This window comes from Vidua chalybeata, chromosome 11 (assembly GCF_026979565.1).
Source record: "Vidua chalybeata isolate OUT-0048 chromosome 11, bVidCha1 merged haplotype, whole genome shotgun sequence".
NCBI lineage: Eukaryota > Metazoa > Chordata > Aves > Passeriformes > Viduidae > Vidua > Vidua chalybeata.
In genome coordinates, this window is record NC_071540.1 from 8,165,169 (window position 1) to 8,178,710 (window position 13,542).

The following is a 13,542-nucleotide window of genomic DNA, read 5'->3' on the forward strand; positions in this document are numbered from 1 at the left end:
TGAATCATTTTGAGCCCATGCCTTATTTTAAGTAAATTCTTAAACCTAAGTAAATTCCTCTAAAGTGTTGTTGAATGGGAACAACCCAACAAATATACTATTATTGTTTGTTTGTTTGTTTTTCCTAATCAGAACATCATTGTTCTGTTAATTGGTGTTATTTTCTGAATGTAATACTTTTCCATTTTCATGAGAAATTAGCATGAGAAGCATCAGGAGAAACCATATTGTTTCTGCATTTCTCAATGAACTTCAGAGCTATTTGCTGAAAAATATTTTAAAGAAAATGGGAATTTTTCTAACAAATACTTCTTGTGGTTCTTCAATTCTTCAGAGGACTGCTTTTGCTGGGTTACTTGACTGAAAGGTTTAGCACATCTCTAGCAATAAACAAGCATGTTGGACATGTTGTTTGATGAGCTTCAAAGATTTAAGCACTCAGCTTTAATTACTGATGGTTTTAGCAACAGCACAATAACGATGGGCTCCTGCTTCACTAAATCAAAGAAATGTGACTGAGGGACTTCTGATCCAATTGTTCTCATTTAGTTCAGCTCTCACAAACGTGGCTGTAAAACATCATTGTGGCTTGAGTTGACATGAAATGCAATTGACATCAATCAAATAAATAAAAAAATTGTGAGAATCAATACACGACACAAACCTGGTAGTTCCAGCTGCTTAATCAACTGCACATATTTGTGTTTCATTTCCCTCCTGCCACTTTTTCTCTCCAAATTCTACTTTATTTTTTTTAAACACTTGTCATCTGCAACCCAGTAAAGCTTAGCAGCTGCTGAGATGAAAGGATCAATATTTCCCAGTCAGGTTGATCTGAAACACACTATTACTATATAGCATTTAAGTGCTATTGCTACTGAGTAAAGCTCTGTACCTTTTAGTTGTTCAGTGACAATAACAATCTTTTGTCTGCCTGCTGATGCAATTGTGCACACTATATTGAATAGTTATGATTGTGTGGCTTGTCAGCATTCCAAGGTTTTGCCAGAGACCCGGCCATATGAACTCATTCAGAGAAGCAGGGCAGGTTTAATGGGCAAGTTGGATGAAGCATGAAGCCAGCTGGTGTCAGCTGCCTCTTAACAATTGTAATATGTATCAATCACTCAGCATGGATTTTTTTTTTATTGGTATGTTTTTGATCTTTGAGGTCTTATACCAATAAAACATAATTACTGGGATTTAAAGGGGCAGCATTATTTAGAGGGATGAGATGAAATATTCATTGAATGGATAATCTTCAGCATTGCCACCTCTATTGATAGGAAGATAATTCAAAAAAAACCTGATAGAACCAAAAAGAGCTTCTTCTCATTGAATTTTGCAGAGAGAGAATCCAGTGCGTTTTCTACAAGGACTGTGGGGTTCTAAAGGATATACTTTAATTTTTTTTTAAAGCCAGGTAACTTCAGGTTAGAAAACTAGTTTAAAATATCCAACAGATTATCTTGGAATTACCAGATCACCAGATCTCTAAAAATACTGGTTAATATAATGTCAGGAATTTATTTTTCTGTACTATAAATCTGATATCAATACTATATGTCTGATATGGATAGCTTAACAAAACTTTTATGTTTAGTGTGAGATTGTACAAAAGGTGAAGCAACATCCCAATGAAGCTGAACTGATTATTGTTCCACCATTACTTGTATTGACGATGTTGTAATCTATCAAAACAAATGTCAGCCATGTCAAAACAAAAAAATCCTTCCTGAAATCTTGTCTGAACTGCCTTCATCAAAAATCAGCCACAAACTACCCCATGTACTGTAGAAGGTGTAATTTAGTTCAGGCAAGATGTTCAGAGTTTTTGCTTTGCTGTGTTGAAGGCAAAGAAGAGGAGGAGGCAAAAATGTTGTAGCCAATTAGGTAAAATGGTACAATTGGTGCATTCTAAGCCTGATGGGCTCATTAAGCATTAAAACTCCTTGACATTTCCCTGTTGTACTGATAAATAGGAATGAACAGTTTGCATTTTATATTTTACTAAATTGTGTGTCTTTTTGGCTTCTTTATCTGTCATGTTTTACATGTTTAATTTTGCATCTATTTCATTTAAAAATTCAGCACTAAAGACTCTTTGCTCTTCTTCTAATTATCTTCCTTTAAAAAACTCCTAGTTTTGTATCAATGATATTATTTGGTTCTAAAGTGTAATAGTTAATGCTCATTGTTAAATTGCCAAAAGGAGATAGACTAATTTAGCATGTCATGGCTGCTTGGTGAAAATGCCATCATTAGTGATCCATAAGTTGCAAAGAAAAATAGAAAAGGGAGAAGGCCAACAGTCTCCTAAACACTCCAAATGATTTTTAGAAGTCCATTTTTATTAAAACAGTTTTGAATGGAACCCTCCTTGACATCATTAAATACATTAAAACATAATATTTGAATGGAATTGTGACTGCATTGATTTAATAAATAGGAAAGAAGGCAGTTTGTGAACGAGATAGTAGTAGCCTTTTTATATTAATGAAATTAACCTCAGGACTACCTTTCTGTACTATTCCCAGTTCAGAAAAAAATCCACCTGGATTGGCTATTATTGGCATGAACTGATGAAAAAGACCCTCATGTTTTTTCCTTTTTTTTTTTTCTTTTTTTCTTCATTTGAATTCATAACTAATTTGTTCTGAAATCCCCTTTTGAATTTTCAGTCGTGCTCTCTCTCTCTCTTAAGAGAAGAGCTCCTGGTAAGTCCTTATATTCTCTAGGTTTTACAGGTCAGCAGCAGGCCAATAATTGCTAACCTTTCCTTACAAGGCTCTGGTGGCAGAGGTGGCTGTAGGGGTGGCCTCTGTGGGAGGAGTTCAGGGGCTGCCCGGTGCCAGACCTTGCAATAGACACTCCAGTTGCCAGTTGCCAAGCCATTTGGAGGAGTCTGTAGCACCTCTGGAAAACCTGTTTAAGACAGGAAAGAAGAATGGAGGGAAGAGGGAACAGAGGGAATAGACAATGAGATAGAAGAGCAGTTGCTCGATGGCAGGGCATGCACACCCCAAAGCGATTGTGGCTCCTGGGTGAGCCCATGCTGGAGCAGGTATGGCCCCAAAGAGGCTGTGGGCTGTGAATAAGCCCAGACCCCACAGCAGGTTCATCACTGAGGGGAACTGCACCCTGTGGAGCATAGGAAATGAGTGAGGAGCACAGAACAGCAAAGAGGAAGCTCTGTACACTAACCTTGACTGCCTGACCACTCAATGCCTCCCTGAAGGGTCCGAGTTACCCTGCAGAGATAACAAGGCAGGCAGGAGAGGGGTCTGGAGTGAGCTAATGAAGTTGAGCCTGGTATTTTCCCTAAGTAAACTTTTGTCTTCTTTGTTTGCCAACACCCAAATCAATAATCAATTATTTATGTTACTGGCAGTAAATTAATTTGTTCTGACTATAAGAGAGGTTTACCATTTGCCATTTTTTTTGACGGTACAATTGTTACAATATTCAGCTAGCTAAATGTGTGGTGCTGCAATAACCTTTTTTTGTTTTTTCTCATCTAGCACAAAAAGTAACTTTAAAAATATCTGTTAATTATAATAATACCCCTTTTTACAGTTCTGGTAGTCTAATGGGACTTATAGTCATGATTAGCATGATTAACTTTCATGCTGGGTAGACCGGAGTAGCCAGTGAAGTGCTGCAAAACTGCAGAGATTCTGTTCCCACGCTTTATTTGCTGTTCCTATGCTGAGGGCCTTAGGCTGACTTTATATTCCCTGTGTTCTACCACATATGATGTAACCAGCTCACACAATCTCATTCAGGTATATGGAGCTGCCAGAGATTGTTCAGTTCCAACACCTATGTGAGACACTAACAAAGCTTCCATGAGCACTGTCAGGGTTACTCCTCATGCACTTTCCAAACCCTCGATACTCCTGCAGCAACATGAGCTCCTAAAAATGACAACAAGGCCCACAGCCATGTACTGTGTCATTATGAAATGACAGGGTTGTGGGCTGACATGAACTGTTCTTTATGAAAATGGGGGCAGGTGGCTGAATAAAAGCCTTGCAGAATGTTTTTATTCACTGTTTTAGAAGCTTCAGTTAGTGTTAAATTACAAGGAAAATGTAAAAACCCCGACAAACCACTTGCTGCATTATTTATTTTGGAGGGATGTATTTTTTTTATCCTTTAAAATTCTATTGGTCTATCATAATGTTTATTACTACAGCTATGTCTGTGGTGATTTATCACTATGTTCTTTGCATTGTCATAGGCATATTTGGCACCACTAATATGATTAAACTTCAGACAGTGGAGTTTGGTATTGGGGTCATACCAGTAACACATGGTTTGTACTAAATGCATGAATTTCTGTATGGAATGAATTTCTGTATGGTCCCTCTCCCTCTCCCTCTCCCTCTCCCTCTCCCTCTCCCTCTCCTCTCCCTCTCCCTCTCCCTCTCCCTCTCCCTCTCCCTCTCCCTCCCTCTCCTCTTCCTTCTTCCTCTTAATTCCCTTCAACATTCCTTTCTCTCTCTCACCCACTCTCCCTGTTTGCCCCCTTTGCTAAACTTCCAACTGTTATATTATGGTAATTCTGTTTATCTCCTTGGAAGTTGTCCCAGCTTATCTTACATTCCACTTAAAAAATATTATTTCAATCATTTAAAGCACATATATATCATTATGTAGTTTTGATATTTTTCTTGGAAAAATTTTTACCACATGCATGCTGAGGAAAGAGGTTCAAAATATTTACCCACCATGGTATGTATTTAATCATACAGTATATTTCCCTTTTTGTAAAGAGGCTGAAAACAGAATCAATCCAGCTCACAGAATGGAATCTATTCTCATAATACTAAATTTTGATTCTCTTTCCTCACCATCTCAAACTTCAGGTTAATGGATCAAAAATTTAGCCAAAAATTCTCTCTAGTAAAAATAGAATTGTGAAAAGAACACATTTGAAGGTGTTTTCTCTGCTTTACTATTTTAAATGATTTTTCCTTAGTGCTGTGTTCTCTTTTTTTACAGTGACTGTATTCATCTGTCATTCTGCTTAAGCAGTCACTCTTTAGGTCTTGATTACCCTTGCTTTGGGCAATGCCTTCTCTTTTAAATAATATGATGAAAGCAGATCCAGTGAGCCTTACACAATGAGACCTTTAAGGTGCTGCTCAATCCTATCTGGTCTTGCTGAGACAAAGATTGGTCTCTCTTTCCACAGGATTCATGATCACAAACACAGCTGTTATTATGCTTACAAAAAGTATCCTATGATGCAAATACTTAACAACTATATCAATGCAAGAGACTGGCATTGCTCTTTCTGCTGCTGCTTGATTTACTATTAAGAGAAATGTTTGTTGGTTCCAGGGAATAAAAACATTTCAACTGGGAGGCTCACTGCAGTCATTCTGGACAAACATTGTATTGCCTCTCAACACACTCTTGATTAATTTTAACAGAAAAAAAGCAAAAAGAAATTAAAATTTTAACTGTGTTTCACTGAAATTGATTATACTCAATATCAATGTGGGCAGGTTGCTTCATATCCCTTAGTGGAATCTTTGTGGGTGAATTCTGTGGCAGTTCTGGGATCTTCAGGCTTGATTTGTAACTAATAGTGATGGAAACAGGGTAAAGCCCCACAGGTTTGTCACCTAATTCAGAGTCAAAGCCAACAGCAGTTGTGTGCCTCTCTGAAGCCATTGATTAAAACCTCTAAATGCCTTTTAAATGTGTTTGACACATTGTGAATAGTTCTGATGCTCTCTTATGTGACTGAATAAACAATTTAAATGGGTGAACAGGCCAGACTGACCTTCACCACAAGATGGGATGAAGAGTCCCAGTTTGTTTTAGCATCTTCTTTGGGTTTGGAACTGGGGTTGCAAAATCCTCAGCTGCTTCACATGAAGTCCCTTCTTCTGGGAGGCATCTGCCTGGCCAGGAGGGACTCCTCACTTGCAGGAGGAGTGTGAGCGTTGCCTGTTCGTGCAAAGACACCAAGTCCTTTCCAGAGGTGTTTGCTCCCTTCCTTTGTCTCTTTGTGCAACTATACAATCCCACTCAGAGTCTAGCTCTTGTGTAATCAGTTTCTGAACAGAAAATGCTCATAATGCCTTAATATATTTTTTTGCACTTCTAAACCTTGAAATGAAAAAAAATATTGCTGTTCAGAGGTGTATCTAACTCAGTTTAGGCTTGTGGTTAAAATCTATTTATTGGAACAGACTCTGAAGGGGTGGCTGAAATTAGCACATTCTTGTAAGTGATCAGTGAATTTTAATGCTTTGATACCTGAATTTATGGAGTTAAGCCAAGGGATTTTTTTTGCTTATTTTGTTTAGGGAAAGTTTCACAGATCTACATAATCACTGCGGATTTTTAGTTTTTTTCCATGAGGTTACATAATCACTGAGGATTTTTAGTTTTTTTCATGAGGTTATTGACACCAGAAAAAGATGACAAAAATAAATTTGAAGCCAGAAAAAAAATGAGATTAATACAAGTAGGAAGAAAATATTAAATATTTTTTAAAATAGGAATACTGAATAAATTGAATTCCTAAAATGAAAGAAACTGTATAAATTTTCCTCTGGCACTTTCTGGAAAAATTTTTAACTATAGAAAGGCAGAAACAATAAGTTGCACCAAGGTTTTTGTGGGAAACGATGAGATTTTCTGATAGGAAAGTTTCCACATCAGAAATGCAAAGCTAGGCTAAATAAAAATACCAGGGTTTTGTCTTAGGTGAAGTTTATAATCCTGCACAGCCTTTTCTTTTGTCTTTGCTTTGAGATGCTTGGCAATATAAATATTGCAGAAATAAAACTTTAATCACAACAGGATAAGACTCCACTGATGGCACCTGCCATCAGTTCCTTACCTGTGTTATCTCTACAGTGGCCTTGGCTTTTAAATAGTTCTTTCATTGGAGAGGAAGGAAAGGTCAGCGATCTCTTATTGTTCAACACCACCGAGGGGTTTCCGGAGATTGGCAGCCAGCAGAACCTTGCAGGAAAGTGCTGGATAGTGCTGCCAGCACAGGCTTGCATAGATCAGCATTTCATTACAGAAATAGCAAATGACTGATGTCTTTTCTAGGTCAAGGTGGAACAAGTTAAATAAGGATACTGACAACTTGAGTAGGGGAAGGTGGCTATTGTGTGCACTATTCCACCAGCTGTGGATGGACAGTGTAATCCTCTTTTCTTTCATTATATAACAATACTTAAGTATTTCTTCCCTGAAACCTATTGTGCGTTTGGATATACCAGAGGTGCTACAAGTACTTCTCTTAAAGAATTTTAGATTCTTTATTAAGTCATGATTTAGAGCAAGAGAAAAAAAAAAAAAGGTAGTTTAGTATAAGCTTTAAAGCACTAGCTTTTTTTTCCAAAATGTTCTTCATAATCACAGCATCTCATCTGAGCTGGTAGAACTGAGGGTTTCAGGGATGCAACTTAGGAAACTGAAGCTACCAAGAGGAAGAATGGCTTCTAAGGATGGTGTCTTCAGATCTTTCCGTTTAGAAGGCTCAAAACCAAAGAAAAGCGTTGGAAGACAATTGGAAGACTTCTTTAAGACAGCTAATTATCCTGTCCTCTAATTATTGTTCAGTTTTAACTATCTCTTAGTTGTTTCACTTTCTTGAAAGTAAGAATAATGAAGAAGTTCTGCCATTAAAAAATCATAAGAACAATCTTTGCTGGTAATTTATCAGTTCTGTGCAATGCCAAACAACGTTTAAAGTGGATTTTGACAAAATTTAAGGAATATTATTTGCTTTTCAAAAGTATTACAAATAATTGCCTTTCTTCTATATCCTTTTGCTCCTCCTCTGTAGAAAGAAGCAGATGAGGTTAAAGTAGCATTTGTTTCTTTAGGATAGCTGTTTGGAGATGTACACTTAGAATTTGCACAATTCAGAGAGAAGTCTGTGTAAATGTGACATGGACACAAGTGACAGGAGCTGATCCTTTGCATTCGGAATTCTTCTCTCAAGGCCGTTTTGATGCAGAGCAGGTGGCTTGGCAGACAGAGCTCCACCTGGCTAAACCATGGGACATCAAAATAGCCTGTTACCTACTGACATGCAGGAACCACAACAGGAAATTGAGATAAAGTATGAAAACCTTTTTGCTACAAATTCAGACAGCTCTTCTGCTAAGGTGGACCAAGGAAAATATTATAAATTTCTTATTTGGGTTAATACTGAATGATTCTTAATGTACTTTTTTTTTAAATGCTGGTTATTTTTGTATTTAGTTTCTTACATTGGTAATCAGTTTTGGATTATCACAAAACCAAACTGTAGGCAGAAAATTTAGAATATATTTGTGTATTTGTGAATGCAGAGACAGGAGAGCTGCAGGTTTTAATTCTGAGGTCAGAATCCTCATCAGGTAAAATCTGGTGAGGGTATGTTACACAAACTTGGGTCCTCTTGAATAGATGAAAATAAAACTTCTTTTTTTAAGTTGAATGTATTTCAAGTTTTAGAAAATCCCATTTTATACTTAGTCTTTATAAAAAATCAGAGTTTTGTCCACAAGACAACTTAGAGTTGTCACCAAACTGCCAGATAACAAGCTTATATTGTTCAGGAAAATATATTACAATTTTATCTACTTGTACTGTTCAATAAAACATTAGTATCTCAGCATTTTTATTTAACAATAGGCAACCCTAGGCCAGTAATTATGCAACAATTATAATAATAAAAACTGTCCCCTGCTGCTCACCTAGAAACAAGAATATATTAAACCAGTACTAACCATCTAAAAGGAAAGCAACAAACTACAGTCATTTTTAATGCCCCTGCAGTGCACCATGGGAAGCTAATAATTCACCCTCTAATTAGTATCCCTTCTGCTGCTGTTGGCACAAGGACAGACAAAGAGGTACCCGCTTCATTACAAACTTGCCTTGGTAATCTTTAAATGTCTTTCTTCTCTGCAGGTTGAACGTGTGGAACAGGGGCAAATAGAATGTGCAATTAAAAAAGGTTTGCTGGTATTGCTAGTCTGACCATGCATCCTGAGTCTAATGAGTGCACTAAAAAGTGGAAAAAAAAAGCCATTTGAATGCACTCATTCTCTTTTTTGGCTATATTGTAATTCTTCCTTCTTTTCCTTCATTAGTGTCTACATTAGCAGAAAAAAAGGGACTACACCAATGGGGTAAAGATTTGAGAAGTTCACAGCATACCTGCAATGACAGTGTTTAGACTTTGAGCAGTTTGTAAATGTTATAAATATACTTTAAGAAAAAATGAATGATAGTAGGCCTTAATTAATGCTTGAGAAAGTTAATTGTTTCAAGGGGAGTGTATCAATTTTAATACATTTCTCTTTTAAAAACCAGAATTATTTTGCCACAGGGCACTACAGGTTTGAAATATGCAAAGCATTTGTACATAATTTTTAGTACTGCGGCAATTATAGTGATCATACTATTAGAGTGATGCTTTCCTTTAAGCATCTTGTTTACACATGCACAGTATATTTGTTGACTAATTTAAGCTTACAGAACATATTGCATGGCTGAGGATATTTTCAACTTGCCAATACACAGCTGATTCTAATTATTGTAGGAAAATTTCAGTTTTCACAATGGCCTGCTGGTGCTGTCAAGCAAGGCCAGCAGTGTACTGGAGAGCACTAGGACCTTGTGCTCTGGTTCAAATATGGCTTAAATTAGTTGTGTTATTTCCATTTCGTTACTGTGTAGTGATCTCTGTGAAGCCCATTAGTAGGCTCATAACAAAGCTAAGTGCAATGTTACCTCTTCTGTTAATTTTGAGGATTACTTATTGAGTAGTCAGAGGACATGCCTCTTCATCCCTGTTTAAATCCAGTCCTGCTCTCTGTGAGATTCTGCTTGTGTAATCACTAGGAGAGTTAGATATCATGTCATATTCTTATGTACAGTCAACAGAAAATAAATTTTAAAGTGAATGACCACAATAATCAGCTTAAAATTTTACCTTCTATTTTGATATATATCTGTAATGCTCTCTGAATGAAAAGGTAATTTAACTTTTTTTTTAAATAAATATGTAGATATGTAGTTGGAAGAAAGTTAGTGGAGCCTTATAATCCTTCCACTTAGCTATTGCAACCTAAGAGGATGTGAGTACTGCATTATCAGTATGTACTAAAGAAGTTCCTTAATTAGTTTTTAGTTTTAATATTAATTAAAGGAGCCACAAGGGAAGTGAAGGAGTGTTGTCTGTAAAACGAAATAGGATCTTCATTTGTTGTTCTCGCTACCTAAAATAAAGATATTCCAGAGGTTCTTATAGGAGAGTAAAAGGACATATGGTACATATGATTGAAAAAAAAAAAAGTTGTTTGCTTCCATTCATATAGTGCTTCACTCTTGATCCCAGTTTGTCCTATTTCAAATGTGTACAAATTAAGAAATGAGAAAAGTTGCTTTCTTAGGCTGTGCGTACACTTGAAAAGGAAGTCTATACCATTTTAGATTATCCTAGGATTCATGTTGGGAAATAAAAGATCTGGAGGTTGTCCTGATGTAAAATCAAAGAAGAAAAATTTATGGAGAGCTTACAAGTTTTTATCAGTATCTGTCTGGGGAATAAATGGAGGACTTAATCAAATACTTCCATAAACTTAAGCTTGGCACTGAATTCACTTAAAAATGTCAAAATTGGATTTGGTTGGCACTCAATCATAAAAAATTACTGTCTAAAGAGTTATTCTCCATTTCTATTATTGGAGTATCCTGATAAGAAGATAATTGGATATAAATTAGAACATGTTGGTTTAGTCCTGCATGAAGGCATACTTTGCACGAATAAGAATGGAAGCAAAACCAAAATCCTAATGGTAGTCTCTTCTAAAACAAACATATATTTGTAATAATGACTAAACCACAGGTCACTTTGTTAATTGTCAGTGACATGGTGGATTTAATGGATCTGGATGTAGCACTAGGACACTTCTATAACTGGCCATTAATCTCAACACAAATGCTTTCTGCCTCAGTCATTATTGCTTATTGATCTGACACACTTGAGCATAACTTCTTATTATCTTATGAATGGCTTTTCATCCAGTTATGTGATGCATTGAATCAGGGTACCTTGTTTTCCATAAAATAATATATTAAATCTCTATTTTTTATGGCTGACTAGAAACAACAATGTCTGGACTAGCAAAACTCTGTGGTGGACAGACTCAAAGATGTGTCCTTGACCATGTCACAGCTCCCACAAGAAGGAAACCTTTATGGGCCAAAAGATTAAGGAATCCATATGCAAAAGTTATTTTTATTGCCATTCCTTTTAACAGCATCATGACTGGCTTGCTCCCCATGATGTATTCCCTGTGGAGTCTGTTCCTTGATGTCACTTTCCCAGAAAAGGTTTACACTCTAGAAGAGAAAAAAGAAATCTAGACACATCTTCATGGTTTTATATTTTGTAACTCCATAGAGTAATTTTGTAAGTCCATATATCCTGAGTCTCAAATGAGACCTTCTCTGACATTCTGGCCAAAGGGGAAGTTGTGCTCCATTTGTATTATGCCTCTCGTGTCACCTTCAAAGTTTAATGCAGGGAAATTCTGCTTGGTTTTGTAATGACTGGTGGCAACTTGGAGAATTATTACAATAGTAAATATATTAGAGTTATAAATATTGGTAAATACGTTTGTATAGATTCCAGCTCCATAACAGTGATATTTTAATTATATTACTTTATTTATTTTTTTGGCCTTTATTCTAAGAAATACTACTATTCTGCAGAAATTAATTATGTAAATCAAATTAATATTGATAATTTTTAATCTAGAGAATGTGTATTTCTAAACATTGATCTAGATAAACAGCTTACAGAAGGTTTTAGCTCAAGCCTGGGGTTAAATTTTTAAAATGATTATTGACTGCTTTCAATTTCTGCTATAAATACAATATTTTTCTTAGACACACCACATGTTCCTCTTTGGTGAAAAGCGAGATTTTTCTGAGGAAAAGAAGTAGTCTAGAACTACTTAATCTAAATTGGTCACTACTTCCAGGAAATTAATTTTGTTTGTTGCCTTGACATGGCAAAAAGCGTAGCTAAGAAGTCCTGAATATTTGTGAGACAATTTTCTTGTGTGCTGCACCATATTTGAAAGGTCATACACCATTATAAAAGGTGTAATGTTGTTGTTGGGAAAGACAGAAGGCAGCAATTGAATCCATGTCATCAGCATTCTAGATTAAGTTTTTAGTACATCTGAGTTCTGCCAGATTTCCTGCATCTGCCTCCACTGGCTTTAGAACATAGTCTTGTGCCCGCTACATCACTGACAGCGTTCTCTGGTGGTTTCAATGCAACTGGTTTAGATTCCTAACTTCCACAGTGAAACTAAGAATGAACAAACAAAAAAGAAAATTGAATAGTAATTAATAAAGCAGATAAAAGATAGAATTGTGACATCATTCTTAACTAGCTTTTTAAAGAGATCTATGCTTTTCATACTGATCTATTTTTCTTCCATCCCACAGGTCTCAAAAAATAATTTGCTTTGTGGTATGGAATATACAGTAGACACATGATAAAAGGATAACTAAAAGCATAATTACTGTTTCTTAAGCTAACTTTCAGAAGCAAACCTGCAGGAGCAAGGTAACACCATATTATGCTCATTTTTTATACACTATAGCTCCTAAATTCCTTATATATTTTCAAAAATTCTCTAGGATAAAGCACATATTGGCCTAGTACACAGAATAAAAAAGCTTAAACCACTGCATTACGCGCTGCTGTTTACATTGCTCAAACTTGAAGAGTATAGGGTTGCAGAGTATTTAGAACATCTTAGACTTACAGAGTTCTGAAAAAAGAGGAAATACATCCTTAAAATTTTATGATGTAAAAATATTTGCCTTATAATGTGTAATTGAGTAGTAAGCTTGCCATCATTGTCACCTATATTGTCACATATATGGTTGCATTTAAAGGAGTGGAAAAGAACAAATATAAGTGATGACCATGAAGTTCTGAAGGGCTCTTATAGATAGTGACAATTTCAACATGTGAGAAGGTATGCTTTGTTAAAATTTATTTGTACCTATTTTTGAGCAGTTCTTCTTTGCAACTCGTTAATAACAAATCATTTAGCACACCATGGCCCTTTAGAGGACTACACTGCAAATTACATTTCTTTTCTGAGTTGGGCTGCTGTTACTGGGCTGAATATGCTGTGCATGCACAAGATCGAATGATTATTAATAGTTCTAGTCTTTCCTGGGTTGCTAACTGCACAATAATGAAAAAAAAGCATCATGGCCAAGATACAAATCAGATGGAAATATCACCTGTGAACTTTTCATTCTAAATTTGTACAAAGCAATTAAAAGCCCCTGTACTTACATATTTCTTTTAGACTGCTCTAATGGTTTGGAGGTAACAAGGTAAGATAGACATTCTGATTAGAAGAGACCAGCATTTCCCAGATCAATAAGAACAGAATGTCCTAATATCTCTGTACCTCTGGATGAGGGATTTTCTTCCACTGACTTTCAGTTTAGAGGTACTCACAGAAATTT

At 36.0% G+C, this 13,542-nt stretch overlaps 1 long non-coding RNA gene across 1 annotated transcript in view; it reads left to right on the top strand.

Moving 5' to 3' along the window:
* LOC128793803 (uncharacterized) overlaps nt 1–13,018 on the top strand; it is a 39,394-nt gene extending 26,376 nt beyond the window's left edge. The window contains exons 4-5 of the long non-coding RNA XR_008432887.1: nt 12,499–12,619; nt 12,955–13,018. This is a non-coding gene — a long non-coding RNA (uncharacterized LOC128793803). The remainder of the gene's footprint in view (nt 1–12,498; nt 12,620–12,954) is intronic.
* The last annotated feature ends 524 nt before the right edge of the window (nt 13,019–13,542 follow it).